A 22,907-nucleotide genomic window follows, 5' to 3' on the forward strand; every position below is an offset into this window, starting at 1 on the left:
TTGAGTAGTCCAGATTCTCTCCTTAACACTCTTCACAAATTATTTATAGATGTATTCACGTAGTCAGTAAGATATAAAAATGTTCTAATTATATCATTCAAATCAAGTGACAATTATGCCCTTAGTTTGACAGACAATGCTTGGCCAAAAAAGGTTTGCCAGAAATGTTTTGACCGAAGAAAGGGGGACCATCTGCATCATCTGCAGATGAGACACTATAAAATCTGCCAGAGACAAGCCTAGCCTGTTTCCACAGAAGGCTTCCAGGTAAGTGCATGCATTTCATGAGCTTGAAGAAAGAGGATCATATCCTTGCAATATCCTGTTTCATTTCTTCTGTCTCTGACAACCCTTTCCATGAGGGAGTGCCTACGTGAACAAAAATTTTCAGTGTAATTTTGATGCATGCCTGTATTTTCAATCTACAGTATTATATGGAATTCTGTTCAGCAATGAGAAATAACTGCCTTTCCTATTTTACAGGGTTGGCCATATTCCAGGATACAAGCTGTTACCCAAAGGTAATACACTGAATATTCATTCCTAATCTATATTCTAGGACAGGACTTTTAAAGAGCTGCACGAATTCTCTTCATAAATCCTCTTATATTCCAGCTGAATTTGCTTAGGCTATATAGTTGGAAGTAGGGAAGATCTAAAAAATGAAGTAATTTTTTATTCTTAATAGAAAAGGTAATCCTTTCAGCAAGAAAGTACTTGAAGACTCATGGCTAATAATTAAGGACCCGAACAGAGAGTGATTTTTCTATTACTAGATTCTTTTATGAGAAAAACTCAAACCTTGTCAGAGTTCAGGATGACTTACCAAACTGTACTCAATATTTAGATGGTCTGTTTACTGTTACAAGATCTATATGTTGTAGAATTCTAAGTCTTACTCTGGAGTTCAGACTAGGGTACTTTTAACTTCAAATCAAAGTGGATTTAATTGGTGTTTTCCTAAGAGTTTATTTTGGAGACTAACCAGGAATTTATTTGCTAAAGAGCAAGGAGCAAGGAGCTTTCTCATCGGTATTAATTGTATTATTCTTCTTGATGACCAATAACATTTTGTTCTTCACAAGGCACCTCTGCTGACAAGCTTTCATTAGAGGACAGCCATGGCCTCTGGAGATGCTGAGATGGCTGTTTTTGGGGAGGCAGCTCCTTACCTCCGAAAATCGGAGAAGGAGAGAATTGCAGCCCAGAACAAACCTTTTGATGCCAAGTCATCAGTCTTTGTGGCTCATCCCAAAGAATCCTTTGTGAAAGGGACAATCACAGGCAGGGAATCGGGAAAAGTCACTGTCAAGACTGAAGGGGGAGAGGTGAGTCAAAAACAAGGTTGAAGGACAAAATTTGATCCCCACTTTGAGGTTTTAGGTGATACATCTGGATCTTTTGTTTTCTTGGCAGACCCTGACTGTGAAGGAAGACCAAGTCTTCTCCATGAACCCTCCCAAGTATGACAAAATCGAGGACATGGCCATGATGACCCACCTGCACGAACCCGCTGTGCTGTACAACCTCAAAGAGCGTTACGCAGCCTGGATGATCTACGTAAGTGGCAGCAGCAGCTTCCTCTGGGCAGCCTCAGCAGCTGCTGGGCCAGCCTCAGGGGAAGCCAAGGTGCTGTGTCCCTTCCTTGCAGACCTACTCGGGTCTCTTCTGCGTCACCGTCAACCCCTACAAGTGGCTGCCGGTGTACAACCCCGAGGTGGTGTTGGCCTACCGAGGCAAGAAGCGCCAGGAGGCCCCTCCACACATCTTCTCCATCTCTGACAATGCCTATCAGTCCATGCTGACTGGTGAGTGCTTGATTTCCTTTGAGCTGCTCTTGAAATTGTCTATCTGTAGAGGGCAATGTAGAGTATTCTCTGGAAATATGGTGCCACACTTAAAAAAAATTGTGTGTGTGAAGTTAATGGAATGTTAATGCACTTAACTCTAATGGTCTGTGAGAGCTGAGTGTCAGTGCTCTCATTAGAATCACTAAAACCTGGACATAACCTAGAGGGTGTAAATTCACTTGAAAGAAATTGCCTATTTTGCGGTCCATTATGCCTATAATGGAATCTTACATATATGGATGGATTTATGTATGTTTATCTTTAAATTAGTCTCAGATGGAGAGTACAGGGTGCAGTTAAATGACACATACCTGATAAATGATGTGCATAATATAAATTTAAATTTTCAAGCATCAGTGCTGACAAAGAAAACAGAGAGCTCTACCTTAAAGTGGTATGTAAGACTCACCTGAGGAACATAATATGCAAATGGATTTCATGATGTAGATGATGGCCATGTGATCTAAATTACATACAGCCTTTAATGATCTCTGAAACTCATGCATTGATCTGTAGCTGCATCTATAAATCAATTGCACTGTATAGTGAAAAGTAAGCTTCATTAAAATAAATCAAGGAAAAAATAAAGCTTTTAGCATTTAAATTGAACAACTTCAAAAAAATTTTTGCCACTTTTCCCTCTTCCTTTCACCTCTTATTTTCTCTTTGTTATATATGCATTGAAATGAAAGGTGTGCAGGATTTTAGAACTTCTCCTGTTCTTTTCTTAGTCTCTGGGAAATACATTCAGAATGGAAAAATAAAAAATGAATGTTGTCAACATATAATCTCAAGAATGCATAATTTCTGTATATATAGGGATTTAAAAAATAGAGGTGAAAAAGGATGAAAGATGTTGGTCAGATATTTCTGTAATTAATGATGCCTCCAAATTCTGTTAAGATTATTCTAGAGACTTTTACCTTCAGAAGAATTTACATACAAAACATTTACAACCTCAATTTTTCCTAACCTGTACTTTCCTATTAAAAGAGAAATAAGTAGCTTGATGGAAAGACAGTGTCAGGAAAGGCATAAGATTACCAAAGTTTCTCTGCAGCAATTCCTTTGTATAGAACCAGTTGCTAAAAGCAGCACTACTGCTGGCAGCATCAAAAGTACCTACTAGAATTCCCTGGGCACTTTTTGCTATTTTCTTTTCCTGGATCCTGTGGAAGCTTCAGCTCTTTTTTTTTTTCCTAGTTCTTGAATTTCTTATTTGTCTTTTTTTACCTCTGTTTCTTACCTCTGTCTCTTCACAGATCGTGAGAACCAGTCCATCCTGATCACGTAGGTATCCCCCTGCGCGGGTCCCTGCGGGGCTGCCCGGTGCCAGGGCACCTCCTGCCTGACCACGCACCCTCTGCTTCTCTCTTGGCTTTGGCAGCGGAGAATCCGGGGCTGGGAAGACTGTGAACACAAAGCGTGTCATCCAGTACTTTGCAACAATTGCAGCCAGTGGGGACAAGAAAAAGGAAGAACATGGATCAGGCAAAATGCAGGTAAATTAGTTGATACATGTTGGGATCAATGCTTTCCTTTGTTCTTGACATGATTTTTGGAAAGGATAACTAGCAATAATTATCATCCTGCAGGGAACGCTTGAGGATCAAATCATCAGCGCCAACCCACTGCTGGAGGCCTTTGGAAATGCCAAGACCGTGAGGAACGACAACTCCTCACGCTTTGTGAGTTATTAATTGATACAACTGTCAACACCAATTTGGATATTCTTGCTGTCCAGACTGGTAAAATAAATCTCAATTGACTTTTCTGCTGTTTTCAGGGCAAATTCATCAGAATCCATTTTGGTGCCACAGGCAAACTGGCTTCTGCTGATATTGAAACATGTAAGACCCTTCTGGCCGGATCCCCCTTCCCTCCAGCCTTCCCCACTCCTTGTGCTTGACTGTGTCCTACCTTCCTTGCCAGATCTGCTGGAGAAGTCCAGAGTCACTTTCCAGCTCAAGGCGGAAAGGAGCTACCACATCTTTTATCAGATCATGTCCAACAAGAAGCCAGAGCTAATTGGTAGGAGAAATGACTAACTTTTTTTGAAGGAAGATCACTGAGCAATAGTTCATTGTGTTATCTGGAAACTAAATTAAGCTGGTTTTTCTCCTTCTGTTGCTTTCAGACATGCTTCTCATTACCACCAATCCTTATGATTTCCACTTTGTGAGTCAAGGTGAGATCACGGTCCCCAGCATTGATGATCAGGAGGAGCTGATGGCCACAGATGTGAGTAACTTTACCAAATGATCATCTGGTGGACTTGAGCCCTGGTATATGTACATTGTGTTTCTGTTGCCAGAGTGCCATTGACATCCTGGGTTTCAGTGCTGATGAGAAAACAGCCATCTACAAGCTGACAGGGGCTGTCATGCACTATGGGAACCTGAAGTTCAAGCAGAAACAGCGTGAGGAGCAGGCAGAGCCTGATGGCACAGAAGGTATCAGCAGAGTCAGCAACCTTTCCAAAGGAGATAGTCTTCATTACATAAGGACTTAAGCAGATTTCAGGCTTTAAATGTGTAAACTAAGAATAACAGTAGTTGCTCCATGACTAAATGCCAGTTGAGGCATTTATCTCATTTAATGATACCTGTACTTTTTCCTCTGTGACTACTATAGAAGAGATTCAGTGTACATCGACAGTAAGCCAGGAGACTTGCATGTCAATTGTGGTAACATTGCTAATCATACTTAAGGTGAAATACACCTTGCAACCTCTGTTGTAGTATGGAGCCTAACAAGACAGAAGGTTGTGCTTTTCTTCACCTTTTCCTACTGGAGAGAACTCTGAATGTGTACTTCATTAATCTCTGTCACAGTAGGAACAACAGTCTATATCTCAATCTTTCTGAGTGATAAATCCTCCTGCTATATGTCTAAAAAGTTTGAAGTTCCATACTGACACCTCAAAGAGGATAAAGGCAGTGAGCTCTCTTGAAGAATGTTTGCAGAAACTGAAGCTCAGAAAGAGTTATAGACTCTGAGTCCTGAACACAAAAGAGAAATTAGCTTTGTAGCTTTGACAGATACTGTTGTGCAACCTTGTGGAGAACACTATTGGGACAGTCCAGCACTGACTTTTTAATTTTTTAATATCTATTCTTCTGTCTTTTCTGGTGATAGTTGCTGACAAGGCTGCCTACCTGATGGGTCTGAACTCAGCAGACCTGCTCAAGGCCCTCTGCTACCCCCGAGTCAAGGTGGGGAATGAATACGTGACCAAGGGCCAAACTGTGCAGCAGGTAGAAAAAACATGGTAATGTGGAGCATGCTGTGATGGTTCCCACTGAGTCTCCTCTGCTGTGTAGAGTAACCTCCAAAGCTTTCTTTATGCTTTAGGTGAACAATTCAGTGGGCGCCCTGGCAAAGGCTGTCTACGAGAAGATGTTCCTGTGGATGGTTGTTCGTATCAACCAACAGCTGGACACGAAGCAGCCCAGGCAGTACTTCATTGGTGTCCTGGACATTGCTGGCTTCGAGATCTTTGATGTAAGGAGCACAGCTTTCCTAGAATTTTTGTAGAACTATAATTGAGGATTTTGAAATATATTTCATCTCCCTGCAGTTTCTTGTAGGGCTTTTGGAATCATGTTTTTAATCCTGAAAAAACAAGAGAATAGAAAACAAATCTTCTCAGTGCTCCAAATTAAAAACTTCTCTTTTCAAAATATCCTGGAGAGATAGCAAAGGAAAACTACACAGGAAGGGGACTTGTACTTAAAGTATAAGACATGGTGAATTAGGATTGTACAAGAAAACACCTTGGTATTATTGCTGATCCTTGAAAAGGCTGCATGTCTTTTTATGTCTGGCAGTACAACAGCTTTGAGCAGCTGTGCATCAACTTCACCAATGAGAAACTGCAACAGTTCTTCAACCACCACATGTTCGTGCTGGAGCAGGAGGAGTACAAGAAGGAGGGCATTGAGTGGACATTCATTGATTTTGGGATGGACCTGGCTGCCTGCATTGAGCTCATTGAGAAGGTATCCTTCCTGTTCAAGTTTAATATAAATTGGGTGTTCTATGCTTGCCAAGAGAAACAACTAAAAAGCATGTGAGGATATTTTGGCTTCTTCAAATATATACTCTGTGAAAGTGACAACAGGGTAAAAGTGTTTTTGGAGATCACGACTCAGATATAAGGGCTTTTGGTTAGAGAATTCATTGCCAAATTACAGAATGAAGGGAAAGAGGTGGTCATGTTCTCTAAGTACTTAACACTAAACAGGTTTTATGGAGAGAACAGTATTTCACATTGTCATATCTATAATAATTTCATCAGCAAAGGCATTTCCATAATTTTGAATGAAACAGCAACACTGAAAATATTGAGCCTTAGTTGATTTTCTCTGACTTAAAAGTCACTAGGGGAACAGCTTCCTTTTCTGACTTCAGCAACCTTCCAACCAAGAGATGTCTCCTTTCTAATCTGTTTCACCCTTTTGTCTGTCATAATTTCTCCCAGCCCATGGGCATTTTCTCCATCCTGGAAGAGGAGTGCATGTTCCCCAAGGCAACTGACACCTCTTTCAAGAACAAGCTCTATGACCAGCACCTGGGCAAGTCCAACAACTTCCAGAAGCCCAAGCCTGCCAAAGGCAAGGTTGAGGCCCACTTCTCCCTGGTGCACTATGCTGGCACAGTGGACTACAACATCTCTGGGTGGCTGGAGAAGAACAAGGACCCTCTGAATGAAACTGTCATTGGGCTGTACCAGAAATCTTCTGTGAAGACCCTGGCTTTACTCTTTGCCAACTATGGTGGAGCAGATGCAGGTCAGTTTTATGAAAATTGTATTTTTAATGTGGCATACTTGTCAAAGAATTAAAGCCATAATCTCTAAACATTTAAAGTTGTTTCATGGTAATTTTAAAATGTTGTTTTTCTTTATTCAATTTGCAGAGGCTGGTGGTGGCAAGAAAGGAGGCAAGAAGAAGGGTTCTTCCTTCCAGACTGTCTCAGCTCTTTTCCGGGTATAGTGCTGTATCTGATATCTCTGAAATGTGCAGAAAGGGGGTAAGCTAATATTAAATTTGAAGGAGCTACTTTATATTACTATAAAGATGGTAAATTTCTTTGGGAATTCCACATCAGGTTTTCCACGGTCAATTTTAACTTTGCAAATACGTCCAAAAAATAGCATTCAGTCTTCAAAATTATGGAAGCCTAATTTGTGGTAGATTTCTTGATTATTTTTTTTTAATTATCAGATATCATTCAGATATTCATATTTTTATGTCCTTGAGTCAAACTAGAAATGTAATACTAGTATTCCTGCATTTCTGTTGAGGAGTTGAAAATAATTTCCAAGGAAATAGATATCTCATTGTAAAAAATCCCTATTTCTTAAAACTCAAGTAGATTGACTTCTAAAGGCAGAATGTGAAAAATCTAAGTAATTTATTTTTTGTGAACGTGTGAAATTATATATAAGTTTTCCCTGAACTAAGAACAGCACTGTAGTATTTCAGTCTGGTGCTCAGTATCTTCAAATAGAAGAAATTTTTTGGTTTCTGTGGCTTTATGGAAATGCTCAAAACCCAGCTTGAGAAGTTTGTAAAATCATTACCTTGGTGCATCAAACACTAGATACAAGGAAACTCACACTGGTAACTGGTTCCTCTAGGAGAATCTGAACAAGCTGATGACCAATCTGCGGAGCACTCACCCCCACTTTGTGCGCTGCATCATCCCCAATGAGACTAAAACACCTGGTAAGAACCCCAAGCTGAAAAATCCTTGCTCTGATACATCCATTCCCCTCTGCACTGCAATCTGTGCCCCTCATTTGTGCTCTGCATTGCCAGGTGCCATGGAGCACGAGCTGGTGCTGCACCAGCTGCGCTGTAACGGCGTGCTGGAAGGGATCAGGATCTGCAGGAAAGGGTTCCCCAGCAGAGTCCTCTATGCTGACTTCAAACAGAGGTAAGAGCTCTGCTCTTGTCAGCATCATTAAAAGCAATGTTGGCTAATTCGTGGGTCCATTTAGGCTGTGCTCTGTTTTCAAAAACTGTTGATGGGGTTTAGAGGCGACTGCATGTTACTTGGAAAAAAATAGCCTTATCTACTTCTGATTCCACAGATACAAGGTGCTTAATGCCAGTGCCATCCCTGAGGGACAGTTCATCGATAGCAAGAAGGCTTCTGAGAAGCTCCTTGGGTCAATCGATGTGGATCACACCCAGTACAAATTTGGACACACCAAGGTACAAAACCCCCCATTCACTGCCTGCCTGGGCTTTGCTCTCTCTACCTGACAGTGATGTGCTGCAACGTTCCCTCTCTCAAGGTGTTCTTCAAAGCTGGGCTGCTGGGGCTCCTGGAGGAGATGAGGGATGAGAAGCTGGCACAGCTCATCACCCGCACCCAGGCCAGGTGCAGGGGCTTCCTGATGAGGGTGGAGTACCAGAGAATGGTGGAGCGCAGGTACACCTTCCTCTTCTTCAGTTAAAGAGTCATTCTGCTTGGGGGGAAGTGTTGACACTCATCAGACAGAGAATATTCATTGTACATTTTAATTATGCCTCAGGGAGTCCATCTTCTGCATCCAGTACAATATTCGTGCATTCATGAATGTCAAACACTGGCCATGGATGAAGCTGTTCTTCAAGATCAAGCCCTGCTGAAGAGTGCAGAGTCTGAGAAGAAATGGCCAACATGAAGCAAGAGTTTGAGAAAACGAAGGAGGAGCTTGCAAAGTCTGAGGCAAAGCGGAAGGAGCTGGAGGAGAAAATGGTGAAACTTGTGCAGGAGAAAAATGACCTGCAGCTCCAAGTACAGGCTGTAAGTTTATCACCTTTATTTTATCACTCAGAAAATAAGTCTATACATTCAGACTGTTCTTTATGAACAGAAGATCAGACTATAGAAGACCAAAAGTTATAAATTTGGGATATTATAATATATGTATGTGAAGGTGAGGAAACAAATGCTAGCAGTGATGTGGTAAGCACTCTGACAGCCACTGTAAAGATACAGAGAGTTTAAACTAGGATTCAGTGCTCTTGTCTTCAGAGGAAGGAGGCAAATGTAGATTCTTGACAAGAGGTAGAACAATGAATTAATTTTGTGGCAAAAAGCAAACCACACTTGAAAGTTGTACTTGTGGATACAGGTGCATGAAAAGCCATCCTCTCTTTGCTTGGTAACTAGCACTTAAGATCCTTCTGTTGCTGGAGTTGAAGGTCAGGTTCAGCTGCTACACAGGATTAAAAGAGTCAGAGCAGAGAAATTACAAAACATAAGAATCCACAAAATTTTTTCTATCCACCAGGAAGCAGATAGCTTGGCTGATGCTGAGGAAAGGTGCGACCAGCTCATCAAAAACAAAATCCAGCTGGAAGCCAAAATTAAGGAGCTGACAGAAAGGGCAGAGGATGAAGAGGAAATTAATGCTGATCTGACAGCCAAGAAGAGGAAGCTGGAGGATGAATGTTCAGAGCTGAAGAAAGATATTGATGACCTTGAGCTAACACTGGCCAAGGTGGAGAAGGAAAAACATGCCACTGAAAACAAGGTATGAGGTAGAACCTGTCACTCACACTCCGGAAAAACTTGTCTTAGAAAGTTTTAAGCACCATTTTCTGTCTGTGCTTGTTCCCTTCTTCTCAAAGGTGAAAAACCTTACTGAGGAGATGGCAGCCTTGGATGAGACTATTGTGAAGCTGACAAAGGAGAAGAAAGCCCTCCAAGAAGCCCATCAGCAGACCCTGGATGACCTGCAGGCAGAGGAAGACAAAGTCAATACTCTGACCAAAGCCAAAAGCAAGCTGGAACAGCAAGTGGATGATGTAAGCACAAAGACATAGAGCAGGAACAGGGAGTCCAATGTGGCTGTGTAGAGCCCTGATGGTCTTGTTGTGTTTAGCTGGAAGGGTCCCTGGAGCAAGAGAAGAAACTGCGCGTGGACCTAGAGAGAGTTAAGAGGAAACTGGAAGGAGACCTGAAGCTGGCCCAGGACAGCATCATGGATTTGGAGAATGATAAGCAGCAGCTGGATGAGAAACTGAAGAAGTAAGTGTGGTTCTGGGGCACCTGAGTGCTGGGTTGCAGCACTTGTCTTTTTTCTTTGAGTTCTAACACAGTTCACTTGTCCCAAAGGAAAGATTTTGAAATCAGCCAGATCCAGAGCAACATTGAGGATGAACAAGCCCTGGGCGTACAACTTCAGAAGAAGATCAAGGAGCTGCAGGCAAGTCTCTGTTCCTTGCCCTGCCTTGCTCAGGTTCAGCTCAGGCAGGAAGAGGGCACAGTTGTGAAGGGTCCTTGCTGTTGTGCAGGCCCGCATTGAGGAGCTGGAGGAGGAAATTGAGGCAGAGCGAACCTCTCGCGCTAAAGCAGAGAAGCATCGCGCTGACCTGTCCAGGGAGCTGGAGGAGATCAGTGAGCGCCTGGAAGAAGCAGGAGGGGCCACAGCAGCTCAGGTGGAGATGAACAAGAAGCGTGAGGCAGAGTTCCAGAAGATGCGCCGCGACCTGGAAGAGGCCACGCTGCAGCACGAAGCCACGGCTGCCGCCCTGCGCAAGAAGCACGCGGACAGCACAGCTGAGCTGGGCGAGCAGATCGACAACCTGCAACGCGTGAAGCAGAAGCTGGAGAAGGAGAAGAGTGAGCTGAAGATGGAGATTGATGACTTGGCCAGTAACATGGAGTCTGTCTCCAAAGCCAAGGTATGGAGTTTCTGTCATGTTACTGCCCTATTATACACATCCTAATACATTATTTTGATTCTGATTATATTCTGCTATCACATCCAGTTGCATTGTTTTTCACTTTGAGAATAGTATGCTAGAACTTAGTGGTAGTCCTCTTTTTTTATGTGACTTTGATGCACAGGCCAACCTGGAGAAGATGTGCCGCACTCTGGAAGATCAGCTGAGTGAGATTAAGACCAAGGAAGAAGAGCATCAGCGCATGATCAATGACCTCAATGCTCAAAGAGCTCGTCTGCAGACAGAGTCAGGTAATACACCCCTATATCCTCTCAAAATGGAACAACTGTAACCAGTGATAATAAGGAAAAAGTTTTATGCTTTACTCAAATTGATCTCTTCTCTGTAATCTGGTATACTGTGCTTAAAAAATATTGATTTAATAATGATTCTAAATGGCAATCTGTCTGAAACCCTTCTTAGGTGAATATTCACGTCAGGTGGAAGAAAAAGATGGTTTGATATCTCAGTTATCCAGAAGCAAACAGGCATTCACTCAACAGATTGAGGAACTAAAGAGACATTTGGAGGAAGAAATAAAGGTAAAGTTACTTCCTGTAAGGGGGTTGATTTGGATTGGGAATCTGTTTACTTTATATTTCCTACTCTCACATAAAATCAGAATGTTAGCTGTATCATTTTAATTTTTGAGCTATCAAGCAAGGTGAGAAATCTTATCTCCTCCCTCTGTGGTATGAAAAGCTGAGGAAGACATCCCCCCCGATGTGGATACTGAGACAGGGAAAAAAAATTTTAGGTCTTTAATCAATTTATTATGACATATAAAAAATGATTGAGACATATCTAAAAAGAAAATGCACATCTTAATCTACCTTTTTACAGTGGCAGCTGAAACTTTAGAACATATTTAAAAGGATTCAATGATTCGCACTTGTATAGCTGTCATTTAGAATTTACCCATCATCTCTCCTGAAAAAAACATTCTAGATTCTCAAAACATGGAAGGAATATGCCATTTCTTCTTGGTCTGACATTAAATGTCATAATCCAGGAATTTTCAACAACATTCATCAAGTTAACATTTTACTATCTCACGGGAAATTAATTGTCCCAACCCAATTGTCCCTCAAGGCCAAGAACGCCCTGGCCCACGCCCTGCAGTCCGCTCGCCACGACTGTGACTTGCTCCGGGAACAATATGAGGAGGAGCAGGAGGCCAAGGCAGAGCTGCAGCGAGCCCTGTCCAAGGCCAACAGTGAAGTGGCCCAGTGGAGAACCAAATACGAGACGGACGCGATTCAGCGCACGGAGGAGCTCGAGGAGGCCAAGTGAGTGGTGATAGAAAAAGCAGAAAAATAAGACTGAAAATTCAAAGGTGACATTGCAAGGGAAACATTACTTTATTATGAGAAATAAGTCACAAATCTGATTTGCGGAAGAGCAATAGAAATGAGAAATTTTATCCTATAATATATTTAGTACGATAGTAAAAGCAAAGTCTAAGGACAGTGTATATGTAGCCCTTAGCACTGTGTGACTGCAAACTGCAAATTGCTTAGGCACACTATAATAAAAAGCAAGCACGCACTAATGCTCAGTATTAATGTGAGCTGACCTTTTGTCTTCTCCCAGGAAGAAGCTGGCCCAGCGCCTGCAGGATGCAGAGGAACAGGTTGAGGCTGTCAATGCCAAATGTGCCTCCCTGGAAAAGACAAAGCAGAGGCTGCAGAATGAAGTGGAAGACCTGATGATTGATGTGGAGAAATCCAATGCTGCCTGTGCTGCTCTGGATAAGAAGCAGAAGAACTTTGACAAGGTCTTTTGGCCTCCAGCACCAGCACTCCTGGTCAGAGCAGGGCCCTGTGATGGCCACAGCCCTACTCACCCCCCGTTTCTCTTCAGATCCTGGCAGAATGGAAGCAGAAGTATGAGGAAACACAGGCTGAGCTGGAGGCCTCGCAGAAGGAGTCGCGCTCTCTGAGCACGGAGCTGTTCAAGATGAAGAATGCCTATGAGGAGTCCCTGGACCACCTGGAAACAATGAAGCGGGAGAACAAGAACTTGCAGCGTAAGTCCCTGGCCCTCTGCTCCTCCCTGGCCTTTCTCACTATCAGCCATTCCCACCATTCTTCATGGCTCTGTGCCTGCAGGTCTGCAGAGATGCCTGTCACCTTGGTGGGACAGGGCCCTTCCCATTCTGCTCTCTTCCTGACCATGCCATTGATCTTTGTTCCCACAGAGGAGATTTCCGACCTCACGGAGCAGATTGCAGAGGGAGGAAAGGCGATTCATGAGCTGGAGAAAGTGAAGAAGCAGATTGAGCAGGAGAAATCTGAAATCCAGGCTGCTCTGGAGGAAGCTGAGGTATATGACCATAATCACTGGTGTCTGCAGTAAAGAAATGAGGAAATAGGGCTAACAAGGCCTTGGTTGTCTTCTCTTCTGGCTGGGAAGTGCAGACAGTGGAGATCTCTGGAAATATCCTATCATTCTCTAAAAAACAAACAATGGGTTTATCAATGCTATCAATATTTGTGTCTCCCTTTCCAGGCCTCCCTGGAACATGAGGAGGGGAAGATCCTGCGCTTGCAGCTTGAACTCAACCAAGTGAAGGCTGAGATTGACAGGAAGATAGCAGAGAAAGATGAGGAGATTGACCAGCTGAAGAGGAACCACCTGCGAGTTGTGGATTCCTTGCAGAGCAGCTTGGATGCTGAGATCAGGAGCAGGAATGAAGCCTTGAGGCTGAAGAAGAAGATGGAAGGAGACCTGAATGAAATGGAGATCCAGCTGAGCCATACCAACCGCCAGGCTGCAGAGGCACAGAAGAACCTGAGGAACACCCAGGCTGTGCTCAAGGTCCGTTCAGCAGAGCTACAGAAAGAGAAAAATGAGATCCCTGATATTTATGCCACTTAAGTGACGGACACCTACTAATTTCTTTTCTCTTTTCTTCCAGGACACCCAGATCCATCTGGATGATGCACTTAGGACAAAGGATGACCTGAAGGAGCAGGTGGCCATGGTGGAGCGCAGAGCAAACCTGCTGCAGGCTGAAATTGAGGAGCTCCGGGCAGCCCTGGAGCAGACGGAGCGGTCGAGGAAAGTGGCTGAGCAGGAGCTTCTGGATGCTGCTGAACGTGTGCAGCTCCTCCACACCCAGGTCAGGGCAGGGAGCAAATAGCTCTGTTGACACTGGCCAAACACAGAGGGCTGAAATTTACCAGAGAATCAGCAGTACTAGAAAGGCCTTACAACTGCTGTCCCCAAGGAGAGGCGTGTTTTGCATCAGTTGCCCAAGCCCATACCTGACATTTTGTAAACAACCATTTTCACAATAATTCCAGAGTAAGAATAGGAAGCTGGTGGGGGAAAGTCTTTGTTCAGGCAGAAGGTTTATTATGGTAGGTTTTAGAATTCAACTCTTGCCATGTTCTTCCCATTGCACAGAACACCAGCCTGATCAACACCAAGAAGAAGCTGGAAACAGACATTGCCCAGATCCAGGGTGAAATGGAGGATACCATCCAGGAAGCCCGCAATGCTGAGGAGAAGGCCAAGAAGGCCATCACAGATGTGAGTTGGGTGCTCCTGGCATTGCTGCTGATGAATGTAGTCTCCCCAAAATATCTTCAGTCCCAAAATGGCTTTGACCTTTTGCTCTGATCAGGCGGCCATGATGGCAGAAGAGCTGAAGAAGGAGCAGGACACCAGTGCCCACCTGGAGAGGATGAAGAAGAACCTGGACCAGACAGTGAAGGACCTGCAGCACCGTTTGGATGAGGCTGAGCAGCTGGCACTGAAGGGAGGGAAGAAGCAGATCCAGAAGCTGGAGGCCAGGGTGTGTAGGGCTGGGGCTGTGCCTGAGTGAGCGTGTCCCTCCTTGGAGAGACATTGCCAGGGCAGCTGCAGGGCTGGGCTTGTCCTTGCAGGTGCGGGAGCTGGAAGGGGAGGTTGATGCTGAGCAGAAGCGCAGCGCTGAAGCCGTGAAGGGTGTGCGCAAGTACGAGCGCAGGGTGAAGGAACTCACCTACCAGGTAAGGCAGGAGCTCTCCTGCTCTCACTGGGCTTTCTCACAGTGAGTCACATTTTGCCCACACCATCCCCATGGGGAATTGTTAACCTCACGTGATGCAGAACCAAGAATTGACTCTCTATTGTGTTTGCCAACTGCTTTAGTCTGAGGAAGACAGGAAGAATGTGCTCAGGCTGCAGGATCTGGTGGACAAGCTGCAATTGAAAGTGAAATCCTACAAGAGACAATCTGAGGAGGCTGTAAGTATCTCTCTGAGTGCTTGGCAAGAACCACTTTCCCAGAGATAGATACAAGAAAGTTGGAAGATGCCACTCATCAGTAATGGAGTTCTAATTCTCTGAAAGGATCATAAATCAGACTTGCCAATGAATCCTTAAGACTACCAAGGAGGGCAAATGCACCTAACTTATTTTGCATTAGAACCACAAAGCAACCTAGAGGGAGTCTTATAACTAATATCAGTAATACAATGTATTAGGAAATTAAGAAAAAACCCTTATTTTTAGAGTTTTTATAGCAGACAGGGAAGGTATTGGAATTCCCCTCCCAAATACCTTTGTGTTATGCTTTTATAATTGTACAACGAACATTTGCCTGTTTCTAGGCATGCAGCAGTCAGGGATGCCCTGAGATAAGTCCTACAGCCCCTGAATTTAAGACTGCCTGAGCATAGTTTCTTCATTGTGGAAATAGTCCAGCACAGTGTAGGGCTTCTTGTTCAGTTAAGGCAATTTATGAGAGGAGGCCTCTTGTAATCACTGTCTCATAAATTCCTAACCCCACTTAAGGATCTGCAGAGGTAATTGAATATTTGATTCTGCACTAAAAAAATCACATTTCCAGCTGCCCATTTTACTTCCTTCCCACATTCCAGAGCAGAATTATGTTTAAATCCCATTGTGCTCCTTCTACAAGGGATATTCCTCAAAGGCAAGGATGAGGAGCTATGTGTGAGGATGATGACATGTGAGAAGTGGAAGAAATGGGATGGAGATTTGTTCCTTCCTCCAAGGGAAAAGCTGCAGCTCAACAAAGCCAAGGTGCAAGAGGAATGAAGCCCCTGCCCTGGGCTCCTCACCACTGATTCCCTTTCCCCACACAGGAGGAGCTGTCCAATGTCAACCTGTCCAAGTTCCGCAAGATCCAGCACGAGCTGGAGGAGGCCGAGGAGCGGGCTGACATTGCAGAGTCACAGGTCAACAAGCTCCGAGCCAAGAGCCGCGAGTTCCATAGGAGGATAGAAGAGGAAGAGTGAGGATGTCACCAGGCAGCAAAGTGACCTGAGGGCTGCACAAAATGTGAACTTCTTGGTCACTTTCCTACTGCCATGAGCCTTAGTACCCACCTCAGTGTCTAGTGAATAAAGACTGTAGTAGATTCCTCTGCATACACACTATGGCCAGTGGTTTTGTTCTTCTTTGGGTTTTGTTCTTCTTTGGGTTTTGTTCTTCTTTGGGTTTTATCTTCCTTGGGCAATTGCACTGCAGAAGACGTTTCCTTACTTTTCTGCTCTGGGACAAGGGAGAAGCTGGTGCCAGTGCTGGATTGAGGATCTGAAAATTAGAGGCTGGCCATTGCTGTGCAGACTCCTGAAAAATCCAGCCTGTGCTCTCTCCTGTCTCCAGCAGCTCTTTGTTTAGCTCCTGCCTTCAGATCCTCCTAATGGTTCTCCCATTGTCCTTTTAGCACAGCTTCTTCCCATGGGAGAGTCAAGAGAGGGTGTTCCTTTCGCTTTTTCCTTTCCTACTCTTGTTTGTGATGCTGGCCCTCATAAACCCTAAACATTAATCTCTCAGAGAGTCATCAGAAGCTGCAGTGCATTTCACTGTGAAGGACTGATAGTTCCTTGACAGAGTCACAAAGAGCACAGTTACAAGACACCAATAGTGTCCCTACATTGTGCCATCTCCCTCACCCTAGATTTCCTCAGCTGCCGCCACCAGCTGCTGCCAGTTTCTCTTGGGCTGGCAAATAGCTGAGCCTGCCTGGGGCTGTGTACTGGAAGGACTGTCAGGACTGTCCCTTAGTGCCCCACTCTCACACACCACGTAGCTCCAACAGACCTCTTCAGCATACTGACAGAGAGAACACTCGGCTTCAGAGGATTTCCCCAGAAACCCCAAAGGCCATGGGGCTCTGTGTATACACTGAGTCAAAGAGGTTAGTAAGAGCTGAGGACTATGAAGTCAATTTGGAAATCCTTTCAGCAATATCAGCTCATGAAGTTTCCCCCACTGTTGTAGCTCTGTCCCTTTCTGAAGCTGTCGCAGCCAGTCACCCCATCCCCGTTTTGCAGAAGTCACGCACACCAGTGAGGAGTCAATGAGCCCTACTGTCACATGAGACACCTGGAGAGTTTTTTGATGACTTGTCCAAAAGCACTGTCCCAAACAACACCGATGGGGAAGGACTGGAAAGTCACTGAAGAAACAATTCTCTCATTGTGGGTGTGACTGTGTCTGTTCTGACCTATTATATCCCTCTTTAGATTTTTTTGTAAAATCAGCTGCTTTTTCCTCCAGTTTTCTGCCTGTTTCTCTTGTATGCACCCTCTTGTATCTCTCTCACTCTTATGAGTGTGGTTGAGAATAAAGCAGGAGGACCCTTGCCCTGAGCTCAGGGACAGGTGCACGCCCTGAGGCAGGACCTGCCCTGAGCACAGCTGGGCACTGCTGATGGCACTGAGGGCTGGCCCTGCCCCCCAGCAAACTCACAGCTCCCTCTGTCCTCTCCTCCTGCACTTCCAGGCCACACCAAACTGCCCCTCAGTCTCCACAAGAGCCATTGCTGGAGGAGAGGACAAGGCTGAAAGGAGCTTTGGAGGAGGCCCATGGCAGGAGGATCAGCCCATCCTCTTTCATGCTCAATGTCAAAAGCCCAAAATAGCCCCAGTCTCCCAAGGCTCCTGTGCGGGGTCGTGCCTGTTTGTGGGGATGATCTGCTTCCACTAATAGCGCCTGAAGACATTCCTGGGCGGGTAGGCTGCCTTCTGTGTGGCACTGCAACGTGCCTGCCCTGGAGGAGCTGGACACGTGTGCTGTGTCCCAAGGCAGCAGCTGCTATTCTTACCCCAGAGAGACTCAGTGCAGCACAGCTCCATTGCCAGCTGAAAGGTTAAACACCAGAATGGGGCCCAGCACCATGGCCATGGCCATTCCCTGCTGGGATGTGCTGTCCCATGGGCAGCAGCTGCCCTGGTACTTCATACTGACCAGCAGTCAGCCAGGGCTCCTTCGGGTGGATGGGGCTTTGCCTCTCCATTTTGACCAGCAAATGGCAAAGACAGGCTGGGGTGCAGCTCTGAAAGTGCAGCATTTTACAGCTGCAATCCTGGAGTTCCTGGGTGAGGATGAAGAAGCAGGGCTTGCTCTGAGGTCCAGCTGCCATCCATGTCCCTTTGCTCAAGCTGTGCTTTCCCAGCCCTCATGTAGGCAAGGATGTAGGGCTGTACTCCAGAGTATGGCCTACAGTGTCCCAGGAGTATCATTGCTGCAGGAGAAGCCCTGGCCGGACTGGTGGCTCTGACATGATGGTTATGGAGACTGGAGACTCAGCCCTGCCTTCACCTCGACTCCCCTGGCCCTCTGGAGAGCTCAGGAAAGCCGTGTCCCAGGCAGGGACAGTCGCCATGGGCAACCAGAGGACACTGAGCCCAGGACATCAGCTGGGATGGTGGCTGGGCCTGGCCCCTCAGGCCTTGGCTGTTGCTCTGACAGCACAGGTGGCATCAGCTTTCTCCTCAGCTTGGGCCTGTCACCTGACACTGAAGTTCCTTTAGGATCCTTGGCAGGAAGCCAACAGCATTATTCCTGGTGAGAGGAGCAGGGGGTGCCCGTCCCATGGCCCCATCAGGCTCCTGTCAGTCACAGGGAGCTGCCGGGCAGCAGCTGACCAGGCCTCTGCTCCAGCACCCAGTGCCAGGGGATGGCAGCCTGGAGCCATCGAGGGGACCCTGCTCTGGGCCCTGCTCCTCTGCAGACCAGCAGGGAGATCTCCCTGAAACCTGGGTGCTTCAAACCTGCTGAAACTACCTGGCCCATCTCCCTGAAACCTGGGTGCTTCAAACCTGCTGAAACTGCCTGGCCCATCTCCCTGAAACCTGGGTGCTGAAACTTCCTGACCTACCTGTTAGGAGCAAGTCACAGCAGAGGGGTTAAAATCCAGCCAGGTGGGCCAGTTTCATGTGTTCCCCAAAGAACAGTCGGGATGGGCCAAAGAACAGCTGGAAATGTTTGGGTCATCAATGCTGGAAGAAAAGACCTTGAGCTGACAGAAGCAGGCACTACTTAGGGCACAGGGCCTCATGTGCACTGGGTACTCTGCCCAGAAAGGAACCACCAGGGCTGCTGTGAGAGGTAGGGTCAGTTTCTAGCACACACTGCAAACCCAGGCTATCTCTCCCTCAGCTGGTAGAGCAGCATGATAGGAGATGATCAGTGGGGCAGAACAGCAAGTGCTGAGGGCCTGGCACCTAGACTGAAATGGGCTTTCAGGGCAAAGGATGGAAGTCCCAAGAGGTGAATGCCAGTCTGAGGTGAGAGCACATTCAATGGGCCCTTAAATCATACCTGTAATGCAAATCAAACTGTGGGGCAACAGAGATTTTCCTCTTTGACACTGAGTATTAATGAGGACATTCTCAAAGACTTCCCATGCAATCACTGCTGATTCCACCATGTCAGAATGTGCAGAAACCAGGTGAGGAAGGGAGACACCCACCCCCAAAGATGCTGTTTCTGTCCCAAAGAGGACGGTTCCATCTGGTAGTCTCTGTGCAGCTGAGGCTGCAGGCACAGAAGTGCCCTCCAGTCATCTCCTTCCTCTTGCTGACAGGGATGAGGTCTTTCCTCTCCTCTGCCCCAGCATGTGGCAGTGAGTTGCCCACAGCTGCAGGAGGGCAGGGCTTTGGAGGGCCAAGAACAGATAATTGCCCTATTTAGGTGAGCTGTACTTCATGTCCTTGGCTTGGTGGATTCCTTGTCCTAGGAGGAATCTGTGGCCAGGATGTGACTTTTCCATCATGATAGAGCTACTGAGATGGACACAGCCTGTCCCAGCATGAGTCTGCCAGAGACCTGGGTCTTCAGGGGAAAAAACTCTGGCTTAAAATACCCAGAGCTACCATGGCAGGTAAAGAATACATGAGCATCCTGTGCTGTGATTTCTATTGTCCTTTAGAGCAGGGGTATTCAGTGGCACACTTGGAAACCACATCATGTATCTTCCACAGGAGCTGGCCTTTTGACCACACCATGACTATCACAACTCCCTGCCCTGATTATCTCACACGGTTGTCACATTGCAGAATTTGTGAAGGTCCTGAGAGATTTCTGGGACAGGGACATCCAAACACTTTGGCAGGGTGAAATGGCATCAGAATTAAAAGTAACTCTGAGAAACTAGAGAAGTTGTCTCAAATCTTCAGAAGTAAATGCAATAAAGAGAAACACTGTTGTGTTGATTAGTCAAAAAGGTTTATGGCTTTTGAATTAGGAAGAAAAGGAAGTGGAGGTTATAACCCATCAAAAGTTAACTTTGGGGGGAAAAGTATATTTTGATATTTCTGAAGATTTCTAGGGAATTTTTTGGTTTGTATTTGTGTTTGTATGTTATTGTGGCAGACCTGGAATGTTTCCATGGTAGAAAAGAATTCACTGAGTTGGGTTGGTAAATAAATGAATAAGAAAAACAGCATTTTTATTTTGGATAATACATTTTGAACAATAAAAAAAATTTTAAAATATCAACCATAAATTATAAATACCTTGAAAATATAATATGCTGTACTTGGAAAATTATTATATTCCTTAGGATTCTAAACTCATATCACACTTATTGAATGTTTTATTTTGCAGGGATTTTTCAGGATTCTTACAACTTCCTATAATTTTCAGTCTAAACTAATAATTTCAAACAAGGTGTGCTCTTCCTAAAGCCATCTTTAGATAGATTATTCTAGTCCTACATGTTCTCCTGGGAATTACAGCCCAGCTTATTGAAGATCCATATTACATTGTTAGGACACATGTAGAACATCCATGAGAAACCAATGTTTTACTATTCTTAATGTGTATCCTCTCAAAACTGAAAGCAAATTTGGAGAACCCTCTTCTTCCTATGTAAATAATGAATATGGTAATTACCAATACTAAACATCTTGTATCAATACTGCAAACTTTTTCTGCACTTGAAAATGCCTTGTACAATTTGGGTTTAATGTTCTGATGTCCTTGTTTTATGAAAAAACTGGTAAACATTTTCATATAACTGCAACATTCACTTAGAGGAAAAAAAAGGCTAGTTGTGCAAATCTAAGCAAATTTATTTCCACGGTATAGCATCTCTCTGCTTCTCTTGCAAGTACAGTCAACAGAGAAACAAGCCAATTAATCAAGCTAATTTTATTTCATATTGCTGTTCTCATTTCTTATCTTTCCATGCCATTGTCCAGCTCCTTTTGCCTTTTCCTTCTCCTTCCATTGCCATCAGAGCCTGTCCACCTCACTCACCTGTTTGGTAACTGAAGATTTTCAGCTACTCTGGCATGTGATGGAAAGGGCATCCTGAATGTCACCTCCTCATCCAGAACATGCTGCTCATGTTTCTCTGACATATGCTGTGAAGATGGGAGGAATTTGAGTAACCATAGAAATCTCACGCACACAGAAAGCAGTTTATCATTAAGTCTAAAAATTCTGTGAGTCAACTGTCACTAATCTCTAGCTGGTTTTGCCCTCCCTCTTCACTTTTCTTTGCAAGACTGACTTTTCCTCAGTGGGCAGACACTTAGGTGTCACCAAGCAAAATAAAGACATTCCTAGGTTTAAAATATACAGTTGAAACTTCAGAAGTCCCACATGTTTTCCCTGCTGTGAGATTAGCTAATAACTGCATCAATCATTGCAGAAATGAGTCTCCAAAGGAAGGATCAGAAGAACTCAAAGCCATCTCAGTCCATTCACAGCTACCCTGAGATATAAGGATGTTCTAAGTAGTGCAGGCACAAAGGTCAGCTCTCTCCTGTTCTGTTCTTGCAATGGCCAAGACTAACTGGCCAAAAGTACCTCACCAGGTTAGTTAATCTCTCCTTTGTTAGGCTCATCACTGTTTTGGTTTTTTTTGCTAGACGTAATCCCCAACTCTTTTTCTATCCATCCATTTTAGCACTGCTCATCTGGAATGATAGCTCAAGCTTCTGAAGGACTCATTTTACCCAGGTAAAAAATTGCCCAGATTAAATATGCAGAAACCAGAGAAAGTACTCAACATATTTAATTTTATTCAACCCAATACCCATCTTTCAATAGAAATTCAATGTAAAATTCATTCTTACCATCTCAAGGGTCCAGTGTTCAGCCACATCTTAGCAAAAGTGTCACAGTGAGAAGCTTGCACCAGAGAATTAATGTTCTGGCATTTCTCCTTGTCTCATGCCAGCATTCCTGAGAGGTCTTACTTTACCCAGGGATCTTCAGTAAGAGGCTACACATTCCTTATCAGTCATTAAGGATCCGCAGGCAAAAAGGTCCCTCCTGGCATGTTTTAAAAATATTAACAGCATAGCTGAGAATAGCATTTGCAAGCTGCAAATCCCATTGCATTTGCAAGCTGCAATTCGCATGGGAAATTTTCCTTCTAGATTAATGTAAAACTAACATGAAGCAGTAAAAATGCTGCACATCTTCCATTTTTTAACAAGAAACCTGGGTGCTTATCTATGCATTTTGGATCAAGTCAGTATATGAGACAACATATTTTCTTGCATGTTGATAATTTCATTCCTACAGCTAAAGGCTTCTCATTAGATGATAAACTATTCTAGTAACCCTGTCTGTTTTCCAGATCTATGTGATATTAACCTTTCTTTGGCAACAATAAGTATGTATATGTGTTCCAGGTGTAGCACTTGGATTAATTTTGTTTTCTTGGTTCAGTCTACTGAAACTAAGCTATTTCTAAAATGAGAAGGGAGAGAATGAATTAAGAGGATTTCATTACAATTCTTGATTTTAATCTCCAAAGTATGAAACTCCACTTGAGATTTTTTGCCTTTTGAGACTGAAAAAGAAATGTTGAAAAGTGTTAACACATTCAAAAATGAATGATGCTGTAGTGAGTTTGTCTCCTGGATTCCTATAGAAGTGACAGAAGAGCTCAAGCCCTTTCCATTCCAGCAAAACTTCTGCTGCATCAACTTCTCATTTACAATGCACCCACATTACTGCATCTTCTCTCTCCACTGCCTGTCCCTCCTCTCTTTACATCCCCTATCCTACATTACCCCCACTGGTGAGTGCTCTCATTCTTCTCACCCTCACCCACCTATCCTCA

At 44.5% G+C, this 22,907-nt stretch overlaps 1 long non-coding RNA gene and 1 pseudogene across 1 annotated transcript; one reads left to right on the plus strand and one right to left on the minus strand.

The window, feature by feature from the left end:
* The first annotated feature begins 1,106 nt into the window (after nucleotides 1-1,106).
* LOC118693616 (myosin heavy chain, skeletal muscle, adult-like) lies at nucleotides 1,107-15,972 on the plus strand (annotated as a pseudogene).
* Nucleotides 5,353-21,943, minus strand: LOC118693621 (uncharacterized). Its single transcript, XR_004981288.2, has 3 exons — nucleotides 21,910-21,943; nucleotides 21,086-21,192; nucleotides 5,353-5,465 (listed from the first exon to the last, which is right to left on the minus strand). It is a non-coding gene; the product is annotated as an uncharacterized LOC118693621 (long non-coding RNA).
* Nucleotides 21,944-22,907: the final 964 nt, after the last annotated feature.

The sequence above is a fragment of the Molothrus ater genome, chromosome 19 (genome assembly GCF_012460135.2).
Source record: "Molothrus ater isolate BHLD 08-10-18 breed brown headed cowbird chromosome 19, BPBGC_Mater_1.1, whole genome shotgun sequence".
In the NCBI taxonomy this organism is placed as follows: Eukaryota; Metazoa; Chordata; class Aves; order Passeriformes; family Icteridae; genus Molothrus; species Molothrus ater.